The following is a 9,622-nucleotide window of genomic DNA, read 5'->3' as shown; positions in this document are numbered from 1 at the left end:
CAAAAGGAAGGAGTTTGCTTGAAAATGTTTGCTCCCAAAGCAAAGAGTGGAGTTAATTAATCAGCACAGAGTTGTAACTGGATCAAAAGCCACGTTTTCATTGTTCACAGGGCTTGGGAAAAGCTGCTTTTTCTTCTTCCATTGATGTCACTCTGGGGTTACTGATTGGAGCTCAGCTCTGCTCGTGGGGCAAAGGGGAGTGCTGGACATAAAAAGAGGCAGAAATAATAATAATAATAATAATATTATAATGCTCTTTACCAGGCACTGCTGTAGGACTCAGCTAAAGCATGCACTGGTAGCAGGCTTTACTCCACAGTAATTTCCTACATCAATAATCTGTAGCAACTCTGGGCTGGACACCTTTTCTTTGAACAGAAAGTGAAATCAGTGGGTAAAACCAGTGTGTTACATCACCCAAATCAATATGCTGCCAACACCAGGCAAACAGCCCCAACACTGCCTCCAACACAGTAAATTTTGGCTCTAATACAGTAAATTACTGGCAGATTTGAAAGACCCCAAAAATCCCCCAGGGGCACGTGGACAGAAAGTGTTGTTGCCTCAAGCTGCCAGTCCAGGAGCTGGAGAGGAAAGTGGAGGATAAACTGAGTGAGGTCATGCAGGGCGTGGGGGCAGGGGGTGGAAAATGAAGGTGAAGATCCTCAGTGGTGGGGTGTCAATTTGGGAGCTGAGATCAGCTGCTGGCAGATCCTGATTTACTTCGACTGAGCGAGGTGTCTTGGCCCCTGAGGCCCAACCATAAATACAGCCAAGATTTTTTCGGACAGATTCCCCAAAGCAGCCCTATAAATTGTACCTGTTTGCAGAGAGGTGTTTTCAAGGGGGAGAAACAAATAAAATCAGTATTTGCAGGCTTCTCTCAGCTGCAGGTCCATTCCCAAGTTTTACTTCCATGGAAAAATGCTGCCAGGCTCTCTGCCCAAAACAAACCTCTTCATTTTCAGGTGGTTGCTTACACACAGACAAGGTGATTGTCACCTCCTCCCCTGCCAGATTGGGAGGATCAGCTTCTAAAAAAGGGGGGAAAAAAAAAGAAAAAAAAAATAATTTTTTAAGGATCTTTAAAGAAAGACTCAGCATTTCAGCAGCAGCTTTCCCATGTTGCTGTTGTGAGGAGCATCTTCCCCACAACAGCCCGAGTAACAAGAGATAGACAGGGAGATAATTCCTCGGTGCTTTGGAGCAGCGAACAAACAAAAGACGATTGCAAATTTTGAATCGCCTCCCCGGACCTCTTTTTATCTACACTTCTCACCTGTTACAAGAGCTTTAAAGAGAAGCATCTGAATGGCACCAGCTTGTGGATTAATGAACGCTGGGAAATGTTCTTCGAGTGCCGTGCAGAGGCTGAGAACGTCGGCGGGACTGAAAGTGGAAAGGATATTAAACAGGAAGGGAAAGTGGTTTCGCAAAGTAAGGGCATGATAAACTTCAGGAAAGAGAAAAATACAGATGTAAGATGACATCTTTTGTTTCCTGGAAAAGCAGGACTCCTTCGAGGCACTGGGAGAAGTCCGGACTGGGGATGGAAAGCCACATCCCTGATCCTACTCCCAGGAGAAGCATTGTCCCTGTGTCCCATTCCGTGCAAACTCTACAAAGCTGGCTCAGAAGGCTGTGCAATGACACCCTGCACCTTCCCAGGGCACACACAGCCCCCAGGACAGGGAATGTGTCACCTAAACCCTGATCCCTCAGCCGGGGGCTTTACCCCCACCTTGCCCACGCTGTTTTCTCCAGAAGGGAAAAGCCCTTCTTGTTCTGGGGACAATCAGTGATTTAGGGCTGTTTTTGGGATATACAAAGTGTGAGGTGGCCCAGCAGCAGCTTCTAAGCCAGGACTTGCTGTTCAGCAGCTCCAGAGCCACACAGGAAGGTTTTAACCCCCCTCTCACTGCCCACCAGGGACAAACACTCAGCAGTGCCTGTAACCTCCCACATTCCATCTGAATTATTCCTCTCCCATTTTTCTTCCTGCTGTTTTATCCCCCCTGGAAGTTCTGCCCCCTTGGAGCCCCCCTAACTCACCTTTCCCTGTGGGTGCAGGGACCTCTCGACTGCTCTCACACAACTTCCAATTTTAAAAACTGCTCAGTCGAGCCGCTCACACTTTTTGTCACTTTAATCTCTCCTTATAAATCAAGCCCTCAATCTCCATCACTTCTGCTGTCCTTCCACAGCAGCCTATTCCTGAGTTTCTGTTCTCTCTGGCAAGCTGATAAAAGGCAACAGCAAATATTTGCAACGTGTCCTGCAGTTTGCAAATCGTAGGAGCAGCTTTGTTGTGCGTTGAGGCGTGTTCTGGTGTTTACTCTGCCTGTTCCCTGCGTCCTTATGCTTTAAAAAAAACCCCTCACCAACCTTCCAGGAGGGGAAAAAGATCACCAGGTAATCAAAATACTGAATACTGAAAAGGTCAACATAATGCTGTACAGAACCTGAGCCACCACGACGTATTAGGTATTAAAATGATTGTATCTTGCACTTCTGAGAAAGAGCAAGGGAGAAAAAGAGCAAAGCATTGAGCATTAATCCACTGGGGTGTCAAAGACAGCAATGAAAAGGAGAAAGATACAGTCTGGAATACAGTTTTGATTCGAGTTTATTTTTGTTTGGTTTGTTTTTTTTTCCTAAAGAGGGATTTCCCCTTCCTGAGATAAATATTCAGAATCCAGCAGCCTCTACGAAAAGACCTTCAATAGGGGAGAAATTCTGGCCTGGAACAGAAGGAGTTGGAATTCTCTGCTACAAAATAATTGAGATATTTATTCCAGCGTCTGCATCCTTCGGATGCTGCTCCTGACAGCGCTCTTTGTGCCACGCTGGTCCTACACCAAAAGCAGACACGTGTAGAAAGGACCTTTTCCCACAGAGGTTTTTCAGCTGCACCAGCCAGGCCAGTGATGGAGGGTTTTGTTATCCGTGCTCAGGAAACAAGGGCCGTGAATTCGCTGAAATTCCTCCAGAGGGTTTCAACAGCACAGACACGGGAGTTGCATTTGCATTAAACAATGGCTGAATAAATAAATCAGCATTTCCAGCAATTAGTCAGCGCTGGGATTGTTGCCTCGCAGCTGGGTAATGTTACACCACGTCCAGGGGGCAAAAACCAAAATTCTCCACGAAAAGCGTAGCCAAAGTTGCTTTTCTGTTGTTTCTTTTTTTTATTATTATTATTTTTTCAAAGGGAATAAAAGTTGCAACACTTCCAAAGTAAAAAGGTAAGTTGTTTTGCCACTTCAGACTGCTACAAAAGATATAAACATCAGCGGAGAAAACCTCAAAACATCTCAGGGTTTTGATTCCGGCTTGTTGTTACATCGTATTTTTTTTGTTCCAGGGAACAGAAAATACTTTTTAGCTGTCGAAACACACGCAAAAAAGTCGATTTTTTAAAGACTATTGCAAGAACTGAATTTATCCACAGCTTTTTGGACAGCGACAAGCTCTAAGTAAAATAAAACAATTAACGGTTCGTTCAAACCTGCGAGGGGGGGTTTGAGGGCACAGATGTGACACACACCTCTCTCCTCACAGCCCTGCCCTTTGGTTGCAGTGTTTGCAGGGTCAAAAAAATGCTCTAAATGCAGATTTAGGCGCGTTTCTGGTGGTTGGCAAACGCAGGGAACTGCAAGGCTGCAAGGGAACTGCTGGATGGGTGGATGGATGGATGGATGGATGGATGGATGGATGGATGGATGGATGGATGGATGGATGGGTGGAAGGATGGATGGATGGATGGATGGATGGATGGATGGATGGAAGGATGGATGGATGGATGGATGGATGGATGGATGGATGGATGGATGGATGGATGGGCTGAGTCCCTTGGCCACACATCTGGTACACCCTGAAAGCTCTGCACTTTCACGAAGATGGAGAGGCAGTGGCAGCAAACCAGCCCCTCATTCATCAATTAACCTCATTTTCCAGAAGCAGCACAGTGGACACCCCAGGGAGTGGTTAATGCTGAGCACAGGAAACAGAGTGGAGCAAATTCCCGCTTGGGAATGAGGGTCTGGAGCAGCTTCCTGCAACCCCCCCTGCCCAGGAGAATCAGCTGCTTCTGGAAGAGAACAGAGGTCACGATGCCACAGGATGAGCGAAGAACAAACTGCTCTGAATTTTGGCTCCTTATCATCCCCCACTGCTGAAAATGAGGCTGAGGGGAGGCTGTGCTGGGAACTGGCTCTCCCAGCTCCCTTTGGCCATCACAGGGCAGGGTTTGGCTCCCATTTCAGACAGATCCAAACAGTAAATCACAGCCTGGAGGGTTTGGATGGGAAGGGACCTTAAAAAGCCCATCCAGCTCCACCTCCTGCCATGGGCAGGGACATCTCCCACCAGCCCAGGTTGCTCCCACCTGGCCTTGGACACTCCCAGGGATCCAGGGGCAGCCACAGCTTCTCTGGGAATTACATCCCACCCCCTACCCTCCCTCACAGGGAAGAATTTTTTCCTCAAGTCCAACCTAAACCTACTCTCTTTCAGAACCAAAACCTGCTCTCTTCCAATTTACAAACTGAAACCATTTGTGCTGCAGCTGGAAAAGCCTCAGCAGAGTTTTGTCCCAAAATCTGGCTCCTCTCCACAGTTTTCTTCATTAGAGTATTTTTTTTAAAGACAAAAAGGCAACATTACCAAGATTTGTGTTTGCCTTTGATGCTTTGTTTGATTTCAATCACTTTCCCCTTCACTCCTGAGATAATGGCTCATTAATAATCTCTTTTTGGAAATTGCAGTTAAATAAGAGTGGAAACAGACACAGTAAATTTCCAGATAAGCAACTTGAGACGATACCATCAATAAAATCCTGGGTGGCTATAATGTTACCATATTAAATTTACAGCATCTGGTTAAACAATCTTTCCCTTCCTTCACTGTTCCAAATGTTGCTCCGGGATATCTTTTTACAGAGGATAATTTGTGCTTTTATGGAGGGACTGTAAACAGGCAGGAAAACCAATATTTTGGTGCATTCCACATGCTGGGCTCCACTTCGTGGAGTCTTTCAGTAAAACCTCTTCCAGCTTCAAAACTGGGACTGCAGGAATTTCCTTTCCACTGTTCCCAGGCTTGATGCTGCACAAAGCCAGGGATTTGTCAGCAGGACACAGGGAAAAATAAGAACAAGGTGTTAAAGACCTGCAGAAAAAATCCCTGTGAGCCAAAATCTTTAGTTTTAGAGAAAAAAAACAGCACTGAGAAAAGGATGATTTCTCCTGGAAGGGATTAAATGTGGCCTAAAAAGCCAGGGAAATAAATGGTGGGTTTAAATAATACCAGAATCCCGAGCTTTGCTCCATCCCTGCTCCACTTGCCAAAACCTCCTGCCACTGTCACAGTTTTGGGACGAGAGCAGTTGATTTACCAGCCAGGCTTAAATGGTCTCCTAAACCCAAAGAGCCAGTATTTATGTCCCAAAGCATCCAGGCTTGTTGATATTGGAAAAAAAATAAAAGGAAATGGGGGATATTAACTGTGGGGGTTTATTTTTATTGTTCTCATTGATCTGGGGGATTAGGAAGGGAAGCCTGAAAGGGTCTGGATTGCTCTGCCTTCTGGTTCGTGGGGTGCTCTGCCCCAGGGGGGTGAACCCCACAGGATTTAAAGGAAATTAAATCAAGAAAACCCATAATGCAACTTCATTTCATAATCAGCACCAAGGGGTCAGACTTGGCTGATAGGCTGGAAAAACAAAGAGAAAAGAAAAGCTACTGGTTTTCTCCCAAAATAACTGGGTCTTTCAACACCTTTAACAGAACTTAAATAAAATATTTTCCAACCCAAAAGCCTCCTTTTCCAGTTTTCCAAGCCCAGAATTAAGGGTGTGCATGTTTAAATCAACATTTTCCCCTAAGCTGATACCCAGCAGTTTCGTGCTCCGGGGACACAATTCACAGGGTTAATTTGAGAGAGAAAGGAGAAAAAAAAAATAAAATAAAATAACTAATGGGCTATTCATGGCTTGGTAATCTGTTGTGGTTGTTGCAAACCTGAAAGGAAAAAAAAAAGAAAATCTATTTTCTTATTGACAGTTTTCTCTCTCCCTGAAGTGGAAATTCTGCTTTTATAGCAGGTGGTTTGTCTGTTGTGGGCTCTGGCATTGATCTCTCTGGCTTTGGTAAGAGGGAAACCTATTAATTTGGGGAAAACAGCATGAAATATTGCATTAAAAAAAAAAAAAGCCACAAAATCCAGGCACTTTGGGGACAACAAGGTTGGTTATTCCTTTGATAAGCAGAAAAATGTAGGCAAGTGTCAGAGAGCACCTGAAGATCAGAGAGGATCATCCAAGCAGTGCCTGGGCAGCTCTAATGGATCTGATGAGCAGGGTCCTGGGAATCTGCATGATTAATCAGGAATAACAAGAGTTATCCCATGGTTCTGTCTGTGTTTCCTGTCAGGGAAGAGCGACCTTTGAGTAATTCCTCCCCAGGACAGGATTCCCTGCGTGTTCCTCAACCCTGGGTTGATTTTTCCCACTATTCCAGACTAAAAATACACATTTATGCTTCAAGCCCACGGAGTGATTTGGAATGAAGCTGAAAGCTCAGTTCCCTCAGCCTTGTTTCAGCCTGCCCTGTTCACCTGGGGTGAATTCCACGGGATCTGGTTCCTCAAATTCCCAAATTCCTGTGCTTTGGAGCAGGGGTTGAGGCTGTCAGAGAGGTCTGGAAGCACATGGGATGTGGGAGTACCACAGATCCAAAGATGGGAAGGACTGGGGAGAAAAGGAGAGAAAATGGGAATGTCTCAACCTGGCTTGGGTGGGAAGGGACCTTGGAGATCATCCAGTGCTTTCCCAGCTTGGAAACAGAAGGCACAAACAAGAATGAGAGAAAAATAAAGCCAATAATTGGATTTTAAAGTTTATAATTATCTGTATTTAGGGGGAGGGAAAAAAAAAAGTCTCCTTGTAAGACCCGGGCAGGTGGAAGGGTCTGTGATCTGCACTGACAGGTTCAAAAGCCTCTTTCTTTTAAGAGCCACTTAATTTACACTCAGAAGCCATTGGGTATCACAGGCACGAACAAGCTTTGACAAGGAATCCGTGGCAGAGGTGAAAATTATCCTGGAAAAGCCTGACACTCCATCATTTAGAAGCAGGTGATTCCAGCTATGACCCAACTCCTTCATCTGTGGGCAGAGTGTGCCGTGTGACAGGAGCCTTTTGATGCTCTGCAGATGAAAAGACATTAAAACTGCGAAGGATTGTTCAATTAAATGAAACACTGCGTGGTTTAAGGAGATGAAAAATTTAAAGATGACTAATTTAGGCAAGGCTGGAGGGTTTCCAGGGCTGGGGAAGGGGCTGGAGCACAAGCCATGCTGACTTTTCCAGACTTCAGAAACGCAGCCTCAGCAGCTCTGCTTAATCCACTGCTCTAATCTGCATCACACAAAAACCTATTTGCCATATGTTGATTTATTTTTAGGCCCCCCTAAAAAAAAAAAAAAAAAATCATTAGGAAAATGAGTGTGGCAGAAATCCTGTGCTGGAAAGAGCAGGAGTGATGTTGGAGGCAGGACTAAAGCTCTTGTTTCCTGGGTTTAGGGCCATTAGGCTTTGGTTTGAGTGATCATCAGTGGGGGTGGGATTTCTATTTTTATTTATATATATAAATATATATTATATTTATATTATTTATATTATATCTTTATATTTTATATATTTTTATATATTATATATTATATATTATAGATATTATATATTATAGATATTGCATATTAAATATTTATATATAAATATATAATATCTATAAAATGCATATAAATAAATATATATAATATATATAAAACTGCATATAAAATACATATAAATATATATTAAATTTATCAAAATATTATCTACATTTTTTTTTTTTAGTCCTCCTCCCAAATGCAGATGATTCTGAGAGGGCCATATTTCCCAGCTGGACATTCCAGTCCCAAGGAGTTTTATTTATTTATGGGCAATGATATTGAGAACCAAGTGAAAGAAAAAAAAGGAGGGAAAAAAAAGGCTACAGCCAGCCCATAAATCAGCAACAATTTTACATTAGAAAGGTACATGTTAAACAGACATTTTGTTGTACATAAACAGGCTGTAACAAAGACGAGCAAAACCAACTTCTTGTCAAACCTGGGTGTTCCCAGCAGAGCACTGTGATCTGCTCACTGCCCTACACTAATTAACTACTTAATTAATGGCTTAGAAGAGACGCGAGTGACCATCACACTGCCAGAGGTGTGACAAGAGTGAAAGAAGCTCCCGACAGAGGACACGAGATGGGTATGAAATGAAGGAGAACAACGAAATAAATCCAAAGAAACGCAGTCTGAGCTCCCTGCTTGTGCCTGGAGGCACATTTCACCTTCAGTGAAAAACATTTTCAGCAGCAGGATCAAGATCTGCATTTTCCCAGAGCTCACAACAGTTCTGCCAGCACTGAATGAGCTTGGACACAAACAGGTGAGTGAAGCTGATGGAAGGGGTTCTTACCAGGGGGTGGTTTTTGTGGCTGCTCAGCACCAGCAGGTCATGCATCTCCCAGTGATTAACAGGTGGGGCCCAAGCTAAGAAATGATGGTTAATTCCACTACACTGCAAATATGCCAAAACATTCTAATTATTACTTTAAGTTTCTCCCTGAATAAACTTTATTAACAATTTCTTCCTCTGCAGGCAAAATTTTCTACAACTCTCACACCATGATTAAATTAGCATTGTTTATGTTTTAGAGTATTTAAAGTCTGAAATTACAGGCAATAACTATAAAATAGGGGGATAATTAATGATAATAACTCATTCCTGCAGAAACTGGGCTGATGCTCAGCAGTTACGACACTTTTTATTCCCAGCAGCTCCTTTATGGTACTTGAAATTACTCAGTAACTCTCCCAAGCTAATTTTTATTGCCAGGCAAAACTTTTGGCAGCAGAGGGGCAGGTTCTGGTGTCCACTTCTTGCACAACTTCAGCCAACAACAACAACAACAACAACAACAACAAGAAGTCTGTGGGAAGTACGAGTCTAAATTCTCCTTGTTGTAAAAGCTGGTGCAGCCCCTAAATCTTGGGAAGTTTTTTGTGTTTTAGCATGGAACAAAGCTCTAAATCACAGAGACTACAGTAGAATTGCTTTTGCTTTTTAAAAAATGGGGCCTCATCCACCACGAAGCCGAGGGTGAGGGATCAGCTCGGCGGCAGCAGCAGCTGAGCGATGACTGGAGACACTCCAGGGAAAAACTATTAACTCTCCAAGCTCCAGGGTGCCAAAGATCACAGGACTGAATGATTTTTTGGGCACTAGTTTACCAGAGAAGCTGTGGCTGCCCCTGGATCCCTGGGAGTGTCCAAGGCCAGGCTGGAGCAACCTGGGATAGTGGAAGGTGTTCCTGCCCATGGCAGGGATGGGACAGGATGGGCTTTAAGATCCCTCCCAACCCAAACCATTTCAGGACTCCATGATATTAAATGATCCATTTGTCTGTTTTGATAGAGATCTGATGTATTTTTAAGCTCCTGTCAATACAAATGGTAAAGAAGAAGTTACACATTGGAAGTGCTCCCACAGCTCTGGAGTCAACACAGAACTGCAGATCCTCTCAGATAC

General features: G+C 43.9%; 1 long non-coding RNA gene across 1 annotated transcript in view; it reads right to left on the bottom strand.

The window, feature by feature from the left end:
- Positions 1 to 826: 826 nt before the first annotated feature.
- LOC126645379 (uncharacterized) overlaps positions 827 to 9,622 on the bottom strand; it is a 97,661-nt gene continuing 88,865 nt past the window's right edge. Inside the window, exons 3-4 of the long non-coding RNA XR_007630116.1 lie at positions 3,946 to 4,090; positions 827 to 1,034 (exon numbers count right to left, since the gene is read on the bottom strand). This is a non-coding gene — a long non-coding RNA (uncharacterized LOC126645379). The remainder of the gene's footprint in view (positions 1,035 to 3,945; positions 4,091 to 9,622) is intronic.

Source organism: Myiozetetes cayanensis, unplaced genomic scaffold (genome assembly GCF_022539395.1).
Source record: "Myiozetetes cayanensis isolate MyiCay16 unplaced genomic scaffold, myiCay2020 scf30, whole genome shotgun sequence".
Lineage (NCBI taxonomy): Eukaryota > Metazoa > Chordata > Aves > Passeriformes > Tyrannidae > Myiozetetes > Myiozetetes cayanensis.
This window is presented reverse-complemented; position numbering and strand designations above follow the sequence as displayed.